This window comes from Pantherophis guttatus, chromosome 7, assembly GCF_059756535.1.
Source record: "Pantherophis guttatus breed Tessera chromosome 7, ASM5975653v1, whole genome shotgun sequence".
Classification (NCBI taxonomy): domain Eukaryota; kingdom Metazoa; phylum Chordata; class Lepidosauria; order Squamata; family Colubridae; genus Pantherophis; species Pantherophis guttatus.
This window is the reverse complement of record NC_142069.1, coordinates 53,693,871-53,706,561: the sequence shown is the minus strand read 5'-3', so window position 1 is coordinate 53,706,561 and position 12,691 is coordinate 53,693,871.

The following is a 12,691-nucleotide window of genomic DNA, read 5'->3' as shown; positions in this document are numbered from 1 at the left end:
TCCAAGTAGGGTCGCAAGTGGTGCACCAGGCGAACTTGTGCAAAGGTCCCCCTAGCCACAGCTGTCAGATGTTACTTTAATCTTAGCTGTGAGTCTAGGAGGACACCCAAATTGCGAGCCCGTTCTGAGGGGGGCAATTTCTCCCCCCCCCAGGAACCAAGGATGGACAATCAACATAGTCTTTAGGAGGCAATACCCACAGCCACTTGGTCTTGTCTTGGTTAAGTCTGAGTCTGTTGACTCCCATCCAGACCCTCACAGCCCACAGGCACATCACATCCACTGCATCACTGAATTGATGCAGGGTAGAGATATACAGCTGGGTATCATCAGTGTACTGCTGATATCTCACCCCATATTGTCGGATGATCTCACCCAGAGGCTTCATGTAGATGTTAAATAGGAGGGGAGAGAGGACCGAGCCCTGAGGCACCCCGCAACCGAGGGGCCTAGGGGTCGACCTCTGTCCTCCTACTAACACCAAGTGTGACTGACCAGAGAGATAGGAGGAGAACCACTGTGCCTCCCACTCCCAACTCCCTTAGTCGTCCCAGAAGGATACCATGGTCATTGGTACCGAAAGCCGCTGAGAGGTCAAGTAGCACCAAGATGGAGGAATGACCCCCATCTCGGGCTCACCAGAGATCATCCATCAGTGTGACCAAAGCAGTTTCCGTGCTATAGCCAGGCCTGAAGCCAGACTGAAAATGATCCAGATAATCCGTTTCATCCAATGACCGCAGGAGCTGAAGTGCCACAACTTTCTCTACAGCCTTTCCCACAAAGGGTAGGTTGGAGATTGGATGAAAGTTCTTTAATTCTGCTGGATCCAGGGAAGGCTTCTTGAGGAGGGGCTTTATGACCGCTTCCTTCAATGGTTGCAGGAAGGACTTCTCCCTCAAGGACGCGTTAACTAAAGCCTGGAGCCAGCCTCATGTCACCTCCCTGCTGGCTGAGACCAGCCAGGAGGGGCACGGGTCCAACAAACAAGTGGAGGAACTCATCGCCCCTGCAGCCTTGTCCACTTCCTCAGGAGTCACAGGCTCAAACTCATCCCACACAATAGGATTAAGACCTGCCCCCGTCATCTCGGTCGGAATTGCCCAATCAGACTCCAGGTCCATCCGAATCTGAGCGACTTTATCCGACAGAAACTGCACAAACTCCTCAGCCCTACCCTGCAAGGGCTCCTCCACTCCCCCTACATCAAGGAGGGAGCGCATTGGCTTCCGGTTGGTGCCGCCACCGTCGTCAGACGGTCTTTCATGACCACCAGCCCCGCCACCCGTAAAGAGCCGCCTCCACAGCTGAGAGGCGGCTCGAAAAAACTCTGTTTCTTCAAGGAAACATGAGGAGAGCTGGCGAGAGCAGGTAGAGCCCCTGTGAAGTCCCCAGAGTGTCTTTTTTGCCTCTAGGGAGGAAGCAGGATGAGGCTCCCTTTCCAGCTCGCCGAGGCTCCGGACGCCGGGGGAACTCTGCATGTTGCAGAGCCAGACAATGCGACCAACGAAATCAGAGAAAGTCAAAGGATTTATTGAAATAAACAGGGTGAAATCCGGATCTGGAACTCAAAACTGCAAGTATATATAATAGCCCTGTGATTGGATTTAAGAATGAAGAAAGAGTGAAAGTCTAAAATGGCGTCTGGCTTTAGCTGCCTGAAAAGAAAAAAAAAGCTGAAAGCGAAAGTGGACTTGCCTGACTGTCTTAGTATGCTACAAAGTATCTAAAATAACAGCGCTGGTTAGAGGAGATGGGAAAAGTTTTTTTTTTTCTCAAACTGTCTTTATGTTCTATCTCCCTTAGAGACTTGATTAACTTTGAGAGGATTTTGTGCTGGTAAAAAGGGAGAGAAGACTTCGTTTTTAAAAAGAATTTGCCTGCGTGGCAGAATGGCTTCAAAGCTAGATAATAAAGCTGTATGGGGCGGTTCCCCTATTTATAATTCACAAGAGCAGTTTCTAAGCCTGCAGACTCAGAGCCAGAATTTTAAAGACTTGAAGGAATTTATTATTGCGGCTCTGATGAGACAAGATGTGCTTATGGATCAGAAGTTTGAGAAATTTCAACAGGAAACTAAGGAGCTGGTTCAAGAAAAGTATGATAAGATGAAACGAGATATTTTGACAGTCCTGACCAGCTTCTCAGAAGTAATTGTCCAGATTGATAAAAAAAATGGAAGAAATCAGTTTAGAAGTAGAGTCTAAAATAAAGGAAACTGATTATAAGATCTATAATGTGGATAATAGAATGCAAAGGATTGAAAATGAAGTGTCAATGATGCAATTCAAATCTATGGAATTTGCTGTAAGACTGAGAGGGATAAAGGAAAACAACAGAGATTTGAGAAGGATTTGTACTGATGCTTTGGCTGTGATATTAAAGGTTAGCTCTGAAGAGGTTTTGTCCAAAATTGACAAGATTTACAGAGTGAATTCTTGGGTGGCAAGGCAAAAGCAATTGCCCAGAGATGTAGTGATATACTTTACAGATAAAAGAATAAGAAATGACATCTTGCAAAAGTCTTTTGTTTCTACCCTACAAGTGGATGGAAGGCAGATTGGAATTTATAAAGAGTTGCCGCCTAAGATGCTAAAAGACAGAAAAGATTTTGGATTTTTGGTGACTGAACTAAAGAAACAACAGATTCCATATAGATGGGATGTTTCAGTTGGCATAAGATTGACGTATCAAGGAGAAAGATATCGATTAAATACTGTTGAAAAAGCGGAAGAATTTTATCGCAATGTTTTTAAAATTGGCCCAACATCTCCATGTATATTTTCAGCATCAGGAATACAGGAGGGAGATAAAGAAAAGCAAATTGAACAAGACATTGAAGTCCAGTGGAAGCAGATGGAGGTGGAGCCAATGGAAATACAAGGAACCACAGGGGGCTTTTTGGATGACCCATTCTCGGATCATCCTTTAAAGGTTTTAGGTGGACCACCTAAAAATACAAGAGAAGTGGCTTTGGATCTTGACTTGATCTCCTGCAAAGTTAAAGATCAGCATATAACTTGAACAGCATACAAACAAATTCCAGAAAAACAACAACAGCCGAGGTTCAAGCCAGCACAAGGCAAGAAAAAAAGCAGGTTCCACAAAACTAGAAAATTTTAGACCAATATCTCTTTTGAATATGGATTATAAATTTTTTGTAAAATTATTAGCCAACAGATTAATGCCAGTTATCTAAGAACTGATTTATGTTTAAGCAGGATTTATAGAAGGTAGATATATGAAAGATAATGTGAGGCAAATTATAGATTTATTGGATTATCTTGAGAAGAATAAACAGATCCCTGCAGTGCTGGTGTCTAAGGATGTGGAGAAGGCCTATAATTGAGTGAACTGGAACTTTCTATTATAGACTTTAAGAAAGATGGATTATGTGTACGTTGAAGGGAATAATCATGAGGCAAGAGGACTATGGAACAAGGGCATTTGCAGTTGATCTGGTTGTTACCCTAACATGGTCGATGGAATTAATAATCTAGATGAAAGACTTTGCAGAAGATATCATATGGAATATAAATATAAAGTCACTCGGGGGGGTTTTATATATAAAAATACTCTTCAATGATGGGAGCAGATGGCAACTAAAGACACTAAATACACTGTTGGAAGAAGGATTTGATGTGATTGTTTAGATTTTATAAATAATTATATATGGCAGACCTGCGGGAAAGTGAGTGAAACAAAATTGACATGGTATATGGTGATAGGCTAGGTTATATTGGAAAAGGGATGTTATGTTAATTATTGAAGAATGGACTCTGAAGGTGGCCAGTCTCGCAGAAATGGTGAAGTTATCAACATATATAAAAGACCAGACACAAGAGATTTATGTAAGGGAGTGGAGGATATGGATAGATTATGTGCAGAATAAATACTAAAATAGGAAGTACCAGATAATTTTTAGATGAATGTTGTGTAGAAATGTATAGTTTACAGGGGATAGTATACTAGAATGTCAGGAAGAAATGTATAACACACAGAGGGTAGAGTAGATGGGCGGTAAAGTATTATATAATATGATTTGGATTTGGATTTCATCCTGGGGAAGCCATGGGGAGAGGGTAGGGTAAGGGAGGGCTAGGGAGGGAGGGGGGGGGAAGGGGAAAAAATTTGTACTTGTAAAACTTTTTCAATAAGATAAATGAGGACCCGGATTGTGGGGGCAATAAGCTGATTTTGTATAAAAAAGAACACCACTTAGGGTGGCCCGAAAGCCCTACTAAGCAAGTATATACAAAAATATGAAGGCTATTGCTTAACTCATTGTAAGCCGTCCTGAGTCTCCGGAGAAGGGCGGCATATAAATCGAACCAATAAATAAATAAAGAAAAAAGGAGGGAGCGCATCACCCTAAATAGGGCAGCTGGGTGCAAATCAGCGGATGCAATAAGTGCGGAAAAATGCGAACATTTTGCCGCCCTTATCGCCACTAAATAAGTCCTAATAAAGGCTCTTAAGAGTGTTCGGTCAGATTCAGAGTTACTGGTCCTCCAGCATCGCTCTAGGCGTCTCTTCTGGCACTTCATCTCCCAGAGTTCCTTGGTAAACCAGGGAGCTTTCCTGGATCCACCGCAATGGAGAGGTCACAAAGGCACAATGCGGTCCAGTGCCCTGGATGCCGCCCTATTCCAGGCAGCCACCAGGGTCTCAGCTGGACTGTGGACAAGGGAGTCAGGTATCTCCCCAAGCTTCTTCTGGAACTCTTCAGGGTCAATTAGGTGTCTGGGGCGGAACCACTTAATCGGCTCCACCTTCCTGCGATGGAGGAGTGGCGCCCTGAAGTCCAACCTCAGCATGACAAGGGAGAAGCATCTATACCCCTTAATTCCAGATCATGTCTCCACTGCCCCGAAAGAAACACCAGGTAAAGCGTGTGTCCCCCCCCCCTATGAGTCAGGCCCTGAACTACTTGGGTCAGGTCCATGGTTGTCATGGAAGCCACGAATTCCTAAGCCACATCTGAGGGTTCACCAAGTGACGGCAAGTTGAAGTCCCCCAGTACCATAAGCCTGGGGAACTCCACCGCCAACCTGGCTACTGCCTGTAGCAGCACAGGCAGGGCTGTTGTAACACAGCTGGGAGGCAGGTACGTCAACAGCAAGCCCAAGAGCCTTGGTAGTACAGTGGTCTAAGGCACCTTGTTATTAAGCTGGTTATTAAGACCAGCTGCCTGCAATTACTGCAGGTTCGAATCTTGCCAAGGCTCAAGGTTGACTCAGCCTTCCATCCTTTCTAAGGTAGGTAAATTGAGGACCCAGTTGTGGGGGCAATAAGCTGACTTTGTATAAATATACAAAAGGATGAAGGCTATTGCTGAGCACATTGTAAGCCGCCCTGAGTCTCCGGAGAAGGGCGGCATATAAATCAAATTAAAAAATAAAAAAAAAATAAAAACTGAACCCTTGAGTCCAACCTCAAGAGGAGAGACTCAGACCCAATAATCTCCAGGGCAGGGATCCTCTGAGGACAAAGACTCTTACGGACAATAACTGCCACTCCTCCACCCCTTCCCTGGAGTCGCAGCTGATGCAATACCTGAAACCCGTCTGGGCACATTTCTGAGAGGGGAACACCCCCCTCCTGGCCCAGCCAGGTCTCAGTTATGCATGTCAGGTCAGCCCCCTCCTCCAGGATTAAATCCCGAATGAGGGGGGCCTTGGTGACAACAGACCTGGCATTAAACAGCAGCAGCTTGAGGCCAGGGCCCTGACATCCCAAGTCACCAGGTATACGAGGCGAGCCTGGTGAACCAGAACCAGAGGGGCCGGAACAAGTAATTGCTTTGAGACAGCGAGTCCCAGTTCCCCAAGAGCAGCTTACCCCTTGGCTCCCGCCATATCTACCTCTCCCAGTCATAACCGCAATACTCCGGCTCTCTAATACCCCAGAGATCCCCTCCCCCACCTCAACGGCCCCCCTCCTCTCCGGCAGGCAAGGCATCCCACTCACACCAAGCCAGGGATCATATCTGAGCCCCCATCTGCTTCTGTTTGCAAGGTCAGCAGGGGGGGCTCCATTTCTGGCCCACGGCTCCCTCATTCCCCCCAAATTCAGCAGCTCCAAACCCACTCCTTCTATCCAATCCATCCCAATACACTCACACATACACACACACACACACACCCTCCCCAAGATAAAATTAATAACTTGAGCAGAAGGTGTCAAGTAAGTTAAAACAAATCTAAAAATGCTAAAAAATATATTGAGCAGAAAGGTGTCAGGTAAATTAAATTAAAACCACTATAAAACTGCTCTGGAGACTATTATTGTTTTGTGTTCTAGAGATTCTAAAGATTGGTCACCCTCCCCCTTCAATTTTAGTTTAAAGCCCTTAGGATGAGTTGGGCCAGTCTTTTTCTGAGTACATTTCCTGCTGTTTTTGTGAGGTGCAGCCCATCCCTTGCCAAGAGTCCTTTGTGAAGGTAATGCAGTCCATGGTCCAGGAAACCAAAGTTTTCTTGGCAACACCAATCTTTTAGCCAGTGGTTTATTTCTAGAATTCTTTTTCCCCTCAATGGGTGTTGACCTTTTGTTGGGAGTACTGATGAGAACACTACTTGTACTCCTTGCTCCTTAACTTTGTTGCCTAGTTGCATATTATACTCAGGTTCTTTTTTGTGTCATTCAGCCCAATGTGAAGGAGAAGGGTAGTAATCTCTAGACCTAATTATTTTGGTTATGTTCTCAGCCACATCTTTGATTTTTGCTCCAGGGAGACAACATGCCTCCCTAGATTGTATGTCCAGTCTGTTTCTTTCAGAATAGAACCACCTATCATCAACACTCACCTTCTTTTTTGGAGGTGCAGTCTGGGGTGCTTTTCTGTTTATCTCAGATGTGTTTGTTGATGTGACTTTTTAAGGGATATTTGATGAGTATAGCTTTCTTGCATAGGTTGGAGTTTGGAGAGAGTTGCCTCTAGATCCCTTACTTTTTCCTCTAGTAGTTCACATAGTTTACATTTAATACATGCACACAGCCAGCACAAAAGCTGCAGTGTCCACCAGGGCCAGGGCCCAAAGAGCGCTAGGCTCAGCTCATAGCCCAGAGCTTACAGCACTGAGTAGACCTTCAGGAAGGCACTCAGCAGCCCAAAGGTGGTAGTAGGTGAGGTAGCGTGGCTCCACCAGTGGCCACTGGCAAAGGGGCCCTGGCTGGCTGGGAGTGGGGGGGGGCACTCTGGAGGTCGTAGATCTGGGCCAATTTGCCCCATGCCAGGCAGGAGCAGCCCAGCAGGACGGCTGACAGCAGCAAAGCCAGGAGGCCAACAGCAGCACAGTCAGTTGCTTGTGCCAGTTGCTGCAAGCGAGTGGCGAGCACATCAAAAGCAAAAAGCAGGCCTTGGCTCTTTCTCAAAATGTGTTTGCAGCAGCTGCCTGAAATGTACTTGCAGTAGCTGCTGGACACGGACTGGATGGCCCCGTACCTCTGTCTCCGCCGATCCTGGCATGTTTTGGGAGGGAGATAAAAATAAATCCTGCAATTTTTCACTGCCGCCGTGCAAACCCAAGCACAGGCAACAGCAGTTGCACCTTCTCCCTTCCAAAACACACCAGGATGTGATCTGAATAAGACCTAGCTTGGCCTGCTGTTGAAATGCCTCCTGGATCTTTCCTGAAGGGAGGATGGCTCTTCTCTATGTTTCTCCACCTCCCACAGTGTAAGGGGCAGCAGGCGAGTCCCACTTTTCATTTTTGACATGCTCACTGCTTGCTTGCAGCAATTGGGACTGCTGCAGGCGGCACCCGCAGCAGGCAGAGGCTTGCTTCTCCTCTTGCTCTTTTCTCCTCTGCTTCAGTCCAGCCTAGTCCTCCATCCACCAGCTAAGGATGAGGAACTCCCCCACCTCTTTATGAGGCCTCTTTCCTCTGTTCCCCCTTCCTCTCTCTCTCGCCCCCTCATGCTCCCTGGGAACTGTGCAGGGGGAGGGGAAGGCTATCAAGGGGATGCTGGCAAGACACTCCTGGAGAAAAGACAAAGTGGTCCCACTGCCAGAACCCAGAACTTTAAGGCAGAAAAGCAAAAGGGGAGGGCAATTTCAAAGGCCCTGGAGAAAAAGAGCAAAGCACTTCTGTTTGCTGTTTGAAGCAGGTGCTGAGGCCAACTCTGCAGGAAGTGATCTACTCCTCCACGCAAAACCTCATGGGCTTTGCAGAAGCGTGGGGGGGCTAGCCTTCCTCGCCCAGCTCCAAATGGCTTACTTTTCCTGGAGTTTAACCAGGGGTGAAATCCAATTTTTCCCCCCTACCGGTTCTGTGGCTTGGTGGATGTAGCAGGGGAAGGATACTGCAAAATCTCCATTCCCTCCACTCCTGGGGGAAGGATATTGCAAAATCTCCATTCCCACCCCACTCTGGGGCCCACTCTATTTGCCGGTTCTCCAAAGTACTCAAAATTTCCACTACTGGTTCTCCAGAACCTGTTAGAACCTGCTGGATTTCACCCCTGCATTTAACATCCTTCCATACGAAGGAGGAACACAATGCCAGTTGGAGAAGCAGCAGAAAAGGGGACTGCCATTTCTAGAACAGAGATGCAGGTTGATGCAGGCCAGTGAGAAAGTGGAGACTGGTGATCGCTGTGTGGTGGAAGGGAGAGAGTTCAAGAGAGTGATCTGATTAAACCTCTGTATGTGTGTGTGTGTGTGAGAGAGAGAGAGTGAGTGAGAGAGCGAGCACATTGCCACCAGTTCTGGTATATGGTAACTCTCCAAGGTTGGATAGAATCTCTCTCACTCTCACTCTCATTCTCACTCTCACTATCACACACACATACACACCTACAGAAGGTTGATCGGATCATCCTCTGCCTGCTGTCATTGCTGTCCCAGCATGTTTTGGAAGGGAGATAAAAATAAACCCTGCAGTTTCTCGCCGCCACCGTGCAAACCCCAGCACAGGCAACAGCAGCTACACCTTCTTCCTTCCAAAACATGCCAGGATATAATCTGAGTAATACTGGAGGTGGTGAAACACTTCCCAAAAGGGGGCAACCAACGGGAAGGGTGCCCAGACTCATGGCGCTTTGTTTTGATTCAGGCGCTGCTGCTGATTTGGAAGGAATGGCTTTTACACTTTACTTTTTGCATGTCATATTTCCCGAGAGGTTCTGTAGAGAGGCGGGTGAGCCCCTTGTCCTTAGCTGCGCAGCTTCTCCCCCCATTTCTCCTCTGCTTCAGCCTAGCCTAGCCCTCCATCATCCTCCAAGGAGAGAGGCCAGGTTCAAAGGGTATGGGAGGGCCAGGACAAATCTGTAAGAAACAGACCCTTCATTCCATGCCGGGTTCTCACGAACAAGCCTGGGGAGCAGCCGGTGAAGAGGCAGCCCTCGAACGACTGCTCTCGCTTTCCCTCCTTCTCTTTTTTTCTGAGGTGAGCAATGAAAACCCCCATCATTTCTAGCTGCAGTCCCACTTCTTGTCTTGTTTGCGGAGTGTGCAGCAGAGCTGGAGGACCAGGTTGGATGGTGGGGGCCAAGAGCACAGGGGCTTCAGCATGGTGCCACCCCACCCTGCCACCTGCCTTCCCTTGCCTCATGGCAGCATCAACAACAGGCAGAGGCTGGACTTCCACCAGCACCACCGATGTTGCTGGATGCTCTTTCTTGGAGCGCCAGCCCTGTGATCTTGTTAGCCGTTCTGACAGCGCAAATCAGCTGTCTGACAGCTGGAAAACCTTTCCCTCGGGAGAAGAGGGAAAGGAGAGCAATCGGATGGGGGTAGAGCTCCCCGAAAGCCCCTGAAATAGCTTGGGGAGCTAGGAGGGTGAGAGCTCCCCAGGAAATCCGGTGAAACTCCGAGATCCAGGGCGCTTCTGCTTTAAGCAGAAAAAAACATCGTGACCGTCTCTGCAATCTTTATTGAGATTTAAGTTGTTTATCTATGCAGACGGAGTGAAGACAGGAGAGCAGACAATCGCAAGTAACAAGCCCTTAATTCCATGCTTAAATTGTTACTTTTGGAAGTTGATTGAAGGAAGGAAGAAAATGGCGCTTGTGCTTAATAGGGCGTGAAAGTGAAACTTAACTCTTGTTAAAGCTGTTAACAGCCAGCATTGTTCAAGGTGGTTGGAGAAAAAGAAAAAGAGAAATGGCTGGCTTTATTGAAAGTCTTGAAGGTTCACTATTACAAACATCATTAAAGACACAAATACTGATTGGGGATCTCTTTAAAGAAATATTAGAATCATTTACCTCTGTGATAGTGGAGAGAATTGAAGGACTTCTTAAAAAGGATTTTATTCAAATTCGAAACAAAGAGATAAGCGAAGATATTGTATTGGAACTTCAGTTGCTAAATAACAGTGAATTGCTGAATGAAGAGGTGAAAGAAATCCAGTTTAATGTGCCTCCGGGAAATGGAATGGATGCTTTTCAAATTAAGAAGGAAAGGCCGAGAGGCTTGAAGGAGCGTAATCAGGAAATACTGAGTGAGATTTCCCCAAAGGCTTTGTTACAGTCAACTGGAAAATTGTCAGGAGGTGTTGGGATTCCTAATACAAGAAAGAAGATTCGAAGTGGAATTTTATAATTTTTTTACAAAAATGGACTCTCAATCGCAGTTAAGGAGATGTGTTCACTGAGAGGAACTACTTTGCGAAGAGAACAAGATGAAGGTGCAGGAATAAGACTGAAAAAGAAAGTTCGCAAAAAAGTTAGAAAAAAATGGAGATGGAAAAGTTACAATCTTTTTGTTGGGGGAGGATACTAATAGTGAAAATATATGATCATACTTGCATCTAGGGATATGATTTGTTTTGAAAAGTTATACTATAATGAAAATGAATGATTTACTTATATTTAGGGATATGATTTGTCTAGAAAAGTTATATTAAATAATGTTATGTTTGAATTGTTATGGATTACTGACCAAACCTTTACCATTGTCTGGAAGCATATTAATATGCTTCCAGACAAAGTTATATGTCAAGGAATGTTTTGTTGAAGAATCTATATAAGTTTATGGGTTAAAAATGGTGCAAGGGTTGAGGGAAGGTTTTTATAATATTTTTATAGACTTTAAATAGTGAAGATGTTATTTGATTATATGTAATGGATTTGTAGAGAACAAGATGAATAAGTTTGTATAAAGTTATTAAGCTAGGAATGTTTCCAGGTAGAATCAATATAAGTTTGTGGGGCAAAAAGTAAAAATAAGGTTTTTTACAATATATTTTATTTGAGATTGGTTAAAATATTTTGCTAATGTGTTAATATATGTAAGGGTTGGAGATGTGATGGTTAATTGTAACTGGGTTCTGATTGTGTAATGCTGGAAGAAAGAAGACTTGCTTATTATTGAAGAACGGATAAGAAAGAAGTTGGATTGACTACTTTTAAATAATAATTGGTTTAAATAGTTATATTTAGATATGAATAAGGGGAGTTAAAGTTTTTTTTCTTTCATATATATATATATATATATATATATATATATATATATATATATATGTTTTCTCAGGTTTTCGCGGGTGTTTGTATGTAGGTCTTTGGTTATTCGGGTCTTCTCCCACGTAAAATTGGAAGTGTCTTGGCGACGTTTCGACGAAGTCTCATTCGTCATCTTCAGGCTGGTGTTCTCGGCTTCGTGCTTCTCCTGGAAGCACGAAGCCGAGAACACCAGCCTGAAGATGACGAATGAGACTTCGTCGAAACGTCGCCAAGACACTTCCAATTTTACGTGGGAGAAGACCCGAATAACCAAAGACCTACATATATATATATATATATATATATATATATATATATATATATATATATATGTTTGTTAGATGCTATATCCTGTATTTGCTCTGGGAAGTCCGGGGGGGTGGTGGTGGTTGGGGGAGGAGGGAAGGGAAAACATGTGTAAAGAATCTGGAGAGGTTCTTGGACTTTACGAAATTGTTTTTTTTTAAGAGGTTGTTAATTTGCAAATGTGATTGTACAATCCATATATGGAAAGATGGCAAACGTTTTATGTTTTTCTTGTAAAAAAATTTTTTGTCTTGTAAAACTTTTTAATAATAATAATAAAAAAAACAGGCAGAGGCAGAGGTGGGGTAAGGCACACAATCTGGGCCACCGAAGGTGCTGTGCAGCTGCCTGCCCCTTCACAGCCATGGGCAAGCAAATACAGACAGAGTGGACAGGTGGCTTTGCGGCATGCGTGGAGGGCCAGATCGTGTGCCTCCCCCACCCCACCCATGCCTTTGCCAGTGCAGCTGCTGAGGTGAGGCAAGTGGCGGGGCAGGATGGCGCCACGGTGCAGCCTGTGTTTTCAGCCCCTGCTGTCCAACCTTGTGCTCCAGCTCTGCCACACACTCTGCAAGCAAAGACAGATGGTGGGACAGATCACATCCCTCCACCCGCCCATGTGCAGGCTGCAGCTGCTTCTGGACACTGTCTGACCCCATGCGCACACTCGCTACCTATGTTGGCCATGCCCACTGTCCCATCCCCTGCTGATGACACTGAACTAGGGCTTATTTTGAGGATAGGGTTTATATTGAAAGCAGCATGAAAAATCATGTTAGGTCTTATTTTTGGGGTAGGTCGTATTTTCATGAAAACACGGTAGTAACTGTGAGAGGGATCTTGCAGTCCTAGGGGACAATCATTTTAATATGAGCCAGCAATGTGCTGCAGCTTCCAAAAAAGCCAACACAATTCTAGGCTCCATTAACAGAGGGAT